Raw genomic sequence first — 10,204 nt, 5'->3', positions numbered from 1 at the left:
AGTTGTCAAGAAATTTGGGTCTTCTGTGTTCTTTTCCTGTCACTTCGAGTTGAATTTGAACCAAGAAAATGTCTTGAAACTTCTAGAAAGAGCCTAGGCTGAGGTGGGAGGAAGGGACTGGGAGGTGCTTGTCATGGAGCCAAGAACATGGTCAGCAGTTATCACAGGTCAAGTCAGTTCAGAACCACCTCCCAAATGTGTCCCATGCTGGGCAGAACTGGGGACAGGAGGGTCTGACCTGACTCCATCCTCCTCAAGATAAGGAGTGGGGAGCAGCCAGGTCTCAGTATCTGTAGGCACTGCTTCCATTCAGGGGCAGGACAGATGCCATGGAATCTTGATGACATCGCCTCTGGATTACCATGTCTTGGTCTTCCAAGGCTTGCATAGTCTTTCAGGATGAGTTGAAAGAGGAAATAGCAAGATGAGAAGGACTTGAACTCACTCCCCAAACTTCCTGAGGTCAATCCATGGGCCAGACTCTAAAACTGTGTGGAACCTGGGAATCTAGGGTCAGCTTGGTGGGATCTGCTTAGAAGGAGCTCTCAGTCTGATGAGGAGAAACCACAGAGAGTCTGGGGATTGAGGGGGGACAGAGAAGGTCAAGAATTGGGGCAAGATAAGCAGTCTGTGTGCGAAACTGCAGTCCGAAGTCCAGCACTGGCAATGCCTAGGGCAAGGTCACAGAGACCCAGCTGGGCAGGTTGGAAGGGGAGGAGGAACTTCAGCCTCTCTAACTCCTGCTGAGGACATGGGACTTTATTTAGGGGCTATCAGAAGTCCATGGGAGGCTTGACAGGAGAAAGGAGTGCTCATCTCTTCTGTAGAAAGACCCTGGAGAAGGCAGATGAGGTAGTGAAATCCTGCCATTCAACACCTGAGAGACTAAGGCATGAAGGTGGAGAGTTCAAGGCTAACCTGGGTAGTTTAGTGGGACCTGTCCCAAAATGAGTAGTAATAAGAGAGGTGGGCATGTAGCTTGGGAGTAGATGGCTATTCTAGAATCCACCAGTAAGGAGCAAGTGGTATGTGTGGCTCAGTGCAGTTATCCAGTTTCGAACAGAAGAGAGGGAAGAAAGAAGGGAAGGAGAGAGGAAAGCTCTCTGGGGATTTGTGCATTGGGAAGACTACAGAGTACTAGATTAAAGAGGATCCATGGAAGCTGGATCAGGTCCTGATCCAGGGCCTTAGGAATAAGAGAGGGACCCAGAGGCTATTGAGTAACACTGGAGTCTGTCAATTCTGGAAGGCACAGAGGACCCTCCAGAGATAGTGACCAGGAGGGAACAGAGGTGGAGGCTGCGGGAGACAGGAGGGAGATCAGTAAAAGTAGATCTCTCAGTCAAGCTTTACAACTGTCCTCTCTATAGTCAGGAGGCTGAGGCTGGAGGATCATGAGTTTGAGGCCAGCCTGGAACATGTAGAGAAACATTATGATAAAAGACAAAAGAAAAGTGTCTCCTACACAGGGGATGCACTTCTGTCTACAGAAGGGTGATGGGGACAGATGGATCCAGACTTTCCCCAGTTTTTGTCATGACCCTCAGATCGCTAAGACCTGGACCTTACTCTACAATGTGACTTCTCCTTGCTTTCATCTTGCTGGTGTCTGCAGGTGAGGGGCACCAAAGTCAGGTACTGGTTTGATCAAAGAGGGTACCCCTTTCCCCAGAGTATCTGCACCCTGGGACCTGCCAGCTCATACTTCACCCACAGACCCCTATTCCCTTTTCCATCTGAGCCACCAGCTAAATGTCCCTGAATCCTCAATCCTGAGTCACCAGAAATTCTCAGCCACCTGAGTCCTGAGTCCAAGGATGATCTCTCTTGCCGTGTAACCTAGGGGAAACTGTTCTGCGTCTCTGGGCCTGGAGAGCTTTCTAGCTATGACAGTCATGGTGAAGTCCCAATCACATCATGTTGGTGACACATGGGACAAGCAATCAGGATGGTTTAGACACCAAGAGCTCAGAACCTAGTTTTAAGTCCTGCGGCTACCAGTTCCCCAACACTGCAAGTCTAGTTTCCCAACTGTAGGAAGGAGGCAAGTGTCCTCCCTAAGAATTCAGTGTTGTTCTCTATTAGGTGTATGAACATAATGGGACAATCTGACACTCCAGGCACAGCTATTCCCACACCAGGACCAAGTGAGCTAGAGGGCTTGGGGAAAGCCCAGTGGATACAGCATTTGCTGTGGAAGCATGGGTGTCTGAGTTTAGATCCCCAGTACCCACATGGAAGCCCTGCTGCATGCTGGTAAAACTTCAGAGAAGGGAGGTGGAGACAGGGGAACCCTGGGGCTTGCTGGCCATCCAGTCCAGCCAGTCTCTAAACTCGATGTTTCATGAGAAAACCTGTCCACCAAAATAAGGTCGGAACTTTTGAGATGACACAGATTAGGTACATGCTGTCAGGCCTGAATAATGGAGATCGGGACCCACACTGTGGAAGAACAATCACTATTGCCTTCCTTTACTGAGGAGCAGGTTGGAATCAGGGATGGACAATAAACCAAGGTCACCCTGGGTGACAGGCCAAACACACACCAACCAACCTCTGTCACACATCTTGTGGAAATTTTCAATGTAACCTGATGCTTTCTGCCCTGCAGAAATCTGGAGGGGTGTCCATTAACGATCCTCCTGTTCCCCACATGACCTCTGCCCAGGGCTCTCAGCCTTCCCCATGGTGGCCAAGCCTCCCCTTGGGCTCTCCCTGGGCTCTGCCTCAGCTGTGTGCTGCACCCAGCCAGAGCCTCCACCCTCCTCCAGCCGGGACCGGCTGGGTGCAGCTCAATGCCCAGCTGTTCAGCAAGTGCCCTCCTCCACAGGGCGACCTCACCCTTCCTCTGTTAAGCCCCTCAACTGCCACATCAGCACTCCCACAGCCTCTCAGGTCCTCAGCTCTATTCATGACCTTGGAAGGTAGAGGGCAGAGTGTAGACAGATGGCTTGGTTGTAACAGTCCAGCCCAGGAGTAGGTGACTGTGATGATCTTGAACTTGGAGGAGTTGGGAAGAAAATTGCTGTAGTGTCTTGATTGTATTAGTCTCTCTGTGTCTCTCTCTGTCTCTGTCTCTCTGTCTGTCTCTGTCTCTGTCTCTGTTTCTCTCTTTTCTGTCTGTCTCTCTCTCTCTCTCTCTCTCTCTCTCTCTCTCTCTCTCTCTCTCTCTCTGTGTGTGTGTGTGTGTGTGTGTGTGTGTGTGTGTGTGTGTGTGTCTGTGTCTGTGTGTGTGTTGTGTCAGGAGAAGGTCCCCCCACCCCTTGTGTCCTTAAACATTAGTGGTCCTGTTCCTAGGTCTGTTCTCTCCTGCTAGGGGTCTTTGACCTTGAAATCTCAGGTCTGTATCTGGTGGTATCTGTATGTGATCTGGGTTCATGAGAACTGCCCGTATCTGAGTATTCACCCTATAGGTGAGTGTCTGGGTCCCTGAGTTCTACAAAGTGGCTTGTGGGTAAAACACATTTTTTTCTTTGTGTGCACAAGTATACACATCCAATATGTGCACATGCATGTCAGACACTGCCTGCCTTGTTTTATTTTATTATTTTATGTGAAGGAATGGTTTGTCTGCATTCATGTATGTGCACAGTATGTGTGCCTGGTGCCCTCAGAGGTCAGAAAGGGCCATCAGATCCCCTGGAACTGGAATTACAGATAGTCATGGGCTACCATGTGGTTGCTGGAAATTGACACTGGATCCTCTGTGAGAGCAGCCTGTGCTCTTAACCTGTGAGCCATTTCTCCAGCCCCACCTTTGTTTTTTGATACAGAAGTTGTCAAAGGTACAATGCTCACTGGTTAGCCCAGGCGAGCTCCAGAGATCTGATTGCCTCCAGGCACTGTAGCTTATGGAGTTATAAGCACGCGCCACCATGCCTGACTTTTTACTGGAGTGCTTGGGATGAAACCTCGGTCCTTGTGATTGCAAGGCAAGGACTTTACCCACTGAGCTGTGTCCCCAGACTTTAAATTGTGGTTTGATGTTGTAACTAGATCTGCACAGATGTCTGTCATACTTCAGCCATACCTACCATCACCAACATGAACATCCTCATGGACACCCCATAAATAAATGGGTGTCCTTTGTTTAAAGTAACAAGTGTAATCCCAGAACATGAGAGACTGAATAGAGAAGACTGTCATGCATTCAGACTGCCCCAGTTACAAGTTTTAAGCCAGGCTGTGCAACAGAGTGAGACCTTGCCTGAAAACACTGAATGAATAAATCAGTTCGTAGTGTTTCAAGGACTTAGAATGCTTCAGGCACAATTCACCACACACAGACACCTGTAGGCCCCTTCTGATTTTCATGTCCACACACACGTTCTAGTATTGAGAAAAACAAGCTCCAAGAGTCCAACATCTGGCTGGGGAGACAGGTCAGTCAGTGAGAGTCCAGTCAGTGAGCTGCTTACTGTACAGGATTGTGGATCTGGGTTTGACCCTCAGAACCTGTCAGAAGCCATAAGAATACAGCACTGGGTGTGGGGTGGTAGACCCAGGGGGTTCCCGAGGGTCACTGTCCAGCCAGCCTAGCACAGTCAATGAGCACAGGTTCAGTGAGAGTAATCTATCTCAGTACTTGAGGTACATGAGCCTGAAGAGTGACCCTGGAGATTTTCCTATGACCACACATGCGCATGTGTACACACAGGGGCACACGCACATACAAACACAGGAGTCAAGGCCTCAGTGCAAGTACAGGTAGCAATTGTCAAAAACAAAATATAGAACTTCAAGACAAGTAAGTGTGTATGTGTGTGTGTGTGTGTGTGTGTGTGTGTGTGATATGCATGTATACTCATAGGTCCAGTGTGGGTGGAAGCCAGAGCCTCTGTCACTTCTTATTTATTTCTCTTTGCTTTAAGAATTTATTTCCTTTTTAATCGCACATGTGCACAGGAACGCAGCCATTCAAAAATGTGCGTGCACATATGCACATGTGTGTTTGTAGGTGTTCCTGAAGGTCAAAGATGTCAAATCCCCTGGAACTGGAGTTACAAGTTGTGAACCATCATTTTGGTGCTGGGAACTCTAATCACTCCTTCAGGAAAGTAATCTGAGTTCTTAACCCAAGAGCCATCTCTTTAGCCCTCCATCTTTTTCTTTTTTCTTTTCCTTTCTTTTGTTTGAGGCAGGGTCTCTCACAGACCTTACACTAGCTGGTCAGCCAGCCCTGGGATCCGACTGTCTCCCTCCCCCAGGCTCCAGCACTAGGGTTGCAGGCATGTGCTGCCACACCTGACTGTTCATGTGGGTGCTGGGGATCCAAACTGGGTCTTCAGGCAGCAAGCGCCTTACTCAGGAGCCATCCCCAAACCTAGCAGGGATTTCTTTAACGAGGAGGAGCTCTGACACACCCAGCGATTTCTTAATGAACAAATGACCTGGGCGAAGCCTGTGGGGATAGGGTGAGGAGGAGGCAGGAATCCTGAAAATCCAGAGATGAGGAGAGCTCTTCTACCTGTATCTCTCCACAGCATAGGATGGTGACAAGGTGCTAGAAAGCTAGGGGTGTGTGCCTCATTCGCAGCCATGGCAAGTGGCCTTCCTGTGGCCCCTTCAATTGTGGTGCATTCCTCATCTCCCCTCACTGGGTGTTGACTGCTGCCCACTGCCAAACCCGGTATAAAGGAAGGGTATGGGGACCAGGGTGTGTGACGATAACTGGAAACTTCTAGGTTTGGGATGCATAGACTGTGGCTTTGGTGGGGAAGTAACCCAAGTTCTTGGTTTCTGAAGGATGGGTAGGCTGGAGGTGAAGGCCCTGGGTGGGGAAGGGAGTGGATTCTGCACCTGTGGGTTCCTAAAGGAGAAAGAGAAGGCTGAAAATGCCCCATCTTTTGGGTCCCTGGTGCAGAAGGGGTCTAGGAGGTGAGCATTTTCTATTCTGAAGGAAGGAAAGGGGCCAACCCTGGAGCCTAAGTTCCACTTGTGTACCTCATTTGTGAACCATCATTTTGGTGCTCATTGTGGGACTCCTGGTTTTTTCTTTCTTTGTTTTTATTTTGTGCCAGGGGCCAGCCTCGACATTAGTCTTCTTTCTCCTGTTGGTTTTCTTGAGGCAGAGGAGGGGGAAGAGCGTCTGCGGAGGGTAAGACTTTGTCTTAAGAGATATGGGGTAAGCCTTTGTCTTAGGAGATATTTAGGGTTGCTGTATAATAATAAGTTAACTTATCTAAGTCTAAGTTACTATGTTACTGTAGCTGATTTACTTATCTATGTCTAAGTCACTATGCTCTGCTACTGTAACTAACCCGCCTTCTGTGTCCCTCTGAGGCCAGAAACTGCATCTCTGGCATTTAGCACCTCATTCTAAAACAGCAGGAGATAAAGTAGAGGATTAATTGCTGGAGCCTTTTCCATTTTGTCCCTATGCCTCTTCCTTGTCAGGCCAGGGGGAAGTTTGGAGCAATAAACTTCTATTGGACCAAGAGAAGTGAATAGCGCTTGCAGAAGGAAAAGCTTCTACTTATCCAAATATACATAAACATATATAATTTCACACATGGATTCATAAATGCATATTTATACATTTCCACTTATAATTTGTTGGTTCCAACTTACATACATTATCACAATTACATTCTTACACACACACACACACACATGCATACATTCTCATGACACATACTTACACACACAACCATACTTACATATGCATATGGAGCAAAAACCAAGCATCAGTGCAGAAAGAACTCCCTCATTCTGGATGAAAGATGAGCTCCAATCTTTATTACATAGAGAAAGAAATCGCTTCTACCCTTTTAATGCTAAGTGAATTAAACCCAAGTTTGTAAGAGAAAAGGCGTGTTCCTTTTAATAAGACTAAGCCTGCCTTGCTATTAAGAAATGACCTGTTCTGTCCTATGGTAAGGAGAAACCTGCCCGCGCCTTCTGTTCTCTCCAGCTTCTGTTTCCCTCTTTTCCTCTGCATTCTGCACATTGCTCTCTTATGTTACCTATAGTCTCTAAGTTATTCCTCTCTGCATTTCTTCTCAGCCCAGATCATGTGTTACAAAATTCATCACAAGTTCATATGAAAGATCAAAGCATAAATTGAAATAGAAGTTTACAACAGAAAATGTTTACATGAAAATCTATCAGGAGTAATTATCTGGCTAACCATTCATCACAGTGTCAGCTATACAGATTTGCTGAAGGTCTAAAACCATACCTAAGTTGTTAGTGAAGTTTTGTATAGATAAACCCAGTCAATATCTTATCCTCTGTCCTTACACCTGTAACAAATCGTTTGTTCTCTTTTTATGACTCTTGATAATTGTTTTACAACCTCTTGGAATGTGTTCTGAGAAGGAGAAAGTCTGGTTACTATCTAAGAGCAATTAACTGGTGACACCTGGGAGACTGGCAGAGTTCTCACTGCAGTTTTGACTATCAGAAAGAGACTTAATAGCAGACCCACTATAAAAGAGCTTAATAATCATTGATATAATTTTAGGAATTCTTACAGGATCATCATTAAGACTAAAGAAGTCATCTATTTGTCTATATAGCATCATTACGAGACAGTACATCTTCATAGATCTGCAGAGATCTGCTCCAAAGGGGTGGGCTATTACTTAATGATTGCTATATGTGTCTAATAATAACAACAGAAAAAGCATTTTAATAGCAGGAATCTTTCCCAAAATGAATCCCTTACAGCCTTGCTTAATAAGGACGAACCAGTCGCAGATTATATAATGATCCAAGGCTGGCCATCTCAGGATGATCACCTGCTAGTTATTAGCTTGTCCTGTTATGACTCCTGACAATTTTGTTTGTATATTTTTTGAGACAGAGTCTCACTGTGTAATCCACCTTTCTCTAGAACTCACTGCGTAGATCAGGCTGGTCCACAACTTAGAAAAATCCACCTGCCTCTACCTCCCAAGTGTGGGGATTAAAGGCATGAACCATCACATGCAGAAACTCCTTGATTCTGAAGGGGTCATGGTTGGAGCCACTGGCTTCAAGGACTTGGGAAAACAAAAAAGTTCTCAGAAAATCCCAGGATATCCACTCTGACCACTTTGTCTACTCTTATTCACTCACCCAGCTTCATGAGAGTGCGCCTGGGCGAGCACAACCTTCAAAAGTTCAATGGCCCAGAACAATTATGCTCCATCTTTCGCATCATCCCCCATCCGGGCTATGAGGCTCACACCACCATCATGGCATCATGATGTTGGGACTTTTCCAGCCTGCCCGGCTAACGCCCTAGGTATGTCCTGTGGCGCTGCTCACAGGTTGCTCCCTCATCAGTTAGGACAGAGTGTTGTCAGGCTGGGTCCTATTATCAGACATCAACCCTGGAGCCACGGGGAGTCACAAGTGACAAGGTGAGTGGAAGGATGGGGCTGGGTGTAGGAATTCCAGCAATGCTGTCCTCCAGGGTTCTTGAATGGAGGGGACAAGGAGCAAAGGGATTGAATATACTCCAATCCATCTGTTCTCCTCAGTAAGACTCCCTGAGACATTGCATTGTGCCAACATCAGCATTATCTCTGAGGCATCTTGCAATGAGTACTACCCCGGTTGGTCGCCTGTTACCCACCATTTTCTGTGAATGTGTTGAGGGTGGTGGCACAGACTCCTGGGTAAAGGAGGGAATGGGATGTATCCTAGCTTGATTCACTGTTGCTGTGATAAAATACTCTGACCAAAAGCATCTTGGGGAGGAAGGAATATATTTAGCTTACACCTTACACTTTGACATTGAGGGAAGTCAGGGCAGGAACTCATGTGTGTTCCCCTGTATGTATGTCTATCTGTGCATCACACGTGTGTACTGCACATGAAGGTCAGAAGATGGCCTTGAGATTGAAATTACAGATGGTTCTGAACCGCCTTGTGGGTGCTGGGAATCAAACCTGGGCCCTATGCAAGAACAGCCAGTGCTCTGAATCGCTGAGACATCTCTCAATTTCTTACACAGTCAAGGCCCATTTGCCTAGGGATGGTGCCACTCATAGTGGGCTGGATTCTCCTACATTTCACCAGCAATCAAGACAACTTCCCACAGACACGCTCTGGGCAACCTCTCAATTGAGACGCCTCAGACGATCCTAGGTTGGGCCACATTGGAAGCTGAATTAAGACAGAATAGGACAAATAGGGTTCCTTGAATTTTCTTTGGGCCAGAGACAATGCTGTGTGTATTGTGTGTGTGGATGAAGTTACAGGATCAGTTAGAAGCATGGTGAGGTTGAAAGTGGGTTTAGATATATGTGTATGGAATAGATTACATGGCCTGGGAGGGCACTGAGGGAGGGAGTTTGTTTGAATTCAGAATGGGAAGGATATTGTGGTTGTCATTGGGTGGCGTGGGTTTGTGGGAGGGGTAAAGAATGAACAAAGATGGGAGTTGGGTTGTGTTTAAAGTGCCCAGCTTTAGTTTGGCTTTGGATAAAGACGATATTTAGAATTTGGAGGGCATCTGACATGAACTGAGTGGGGCTGGGTACTGAACATGGGGGACTGAGTTCTCATGGGGGCTTGGAGTGGTTTGGGTTATTGTTGGAGTTTCATGGGCTGGAGTTGGCTGGGGAATTCATGGATGAAAAGTAGTGGTTAGTTAGAGTAAGCAGGACAGTGGGTTTCGGTGTAACTCAGTTGATTGGTAGAGTTCCTGGCTTCCATCTCCAGCACCACAGACAACAGGCAGGGCGGTGCACACCTGTCACCCCAGCACTCAGGAGGTTGAGACAGGAGGAGCAGGTGTGCATCCTCTCACTACATGGAATGAAATATTGAGGAAAACCCCTTCCTATGTCTACAGGGTGACTCTGGAGGACACTTGTTCTGCGGGGGTGCCCTCCATGGCATTGGATCCTGGGGTGATGTCCCCTGTGATACTACCACCAAGCCTGGAGTCTACACAAAAGTCTGCAGCTACATGGAGTGGATCCAGAAAAATATGAGAAGGAACTGACTCATTGGCCCAACATCTATGTCCCTCAAGGACCACCTGGGACTCTGACTAACAATCTCCCTCATACCTACCTGAGAAAGTTGAGTCCCTCTGCACATCAACATACACTGTTATCCAGGGCTTCTCCCCTGCTGCTGTCACCTGCTTAGCATGAAGAAAACAGTGTTGGTAGGGTGGTAGCGTGGGTCTTTGATCCCAGCACTCAAGAATCAGAGGCAAGTAGATCTCTGATTTGAGGCCAGCCTGGACTACAAAGTGTGTTCC

At 47.2% G+C, this 10,204-nt stretch overlaps 1 pseudogene; it reads left to right on the top strand.

The window, feature by feature from the left end:
* Nucleotides 1-1,575: 1,575 nt before the first annotated feature.
* LOC116893330 lies at nt 1,576-9,940 on the top strand (annotated as a pseudogene).
* The last annotated feature ends 264 nt before the right edge of the window (nt 9,941-10,204 follow it).

Source organism: Rattus rattus, chromosome 2 (genome assembly GCF_011064425.1).
Source record: "Rattus rattus isolate New Zealand chromosome 2, Rrattus_CSIRO_v1, whole genome shotgun sequence".
Taxonomy (NCBI): domain Eukaryota; kingdom Metazoa; phylum Chordata; class Mammalia; order Rodentia; family Muridae; genus Rattus; species Rattus rattus.
The sequence above is the reverse complement of the archived record's forward strand: the minus strand, read 5'-3'. Positions and strand labels throughout refer to the sequence as shown.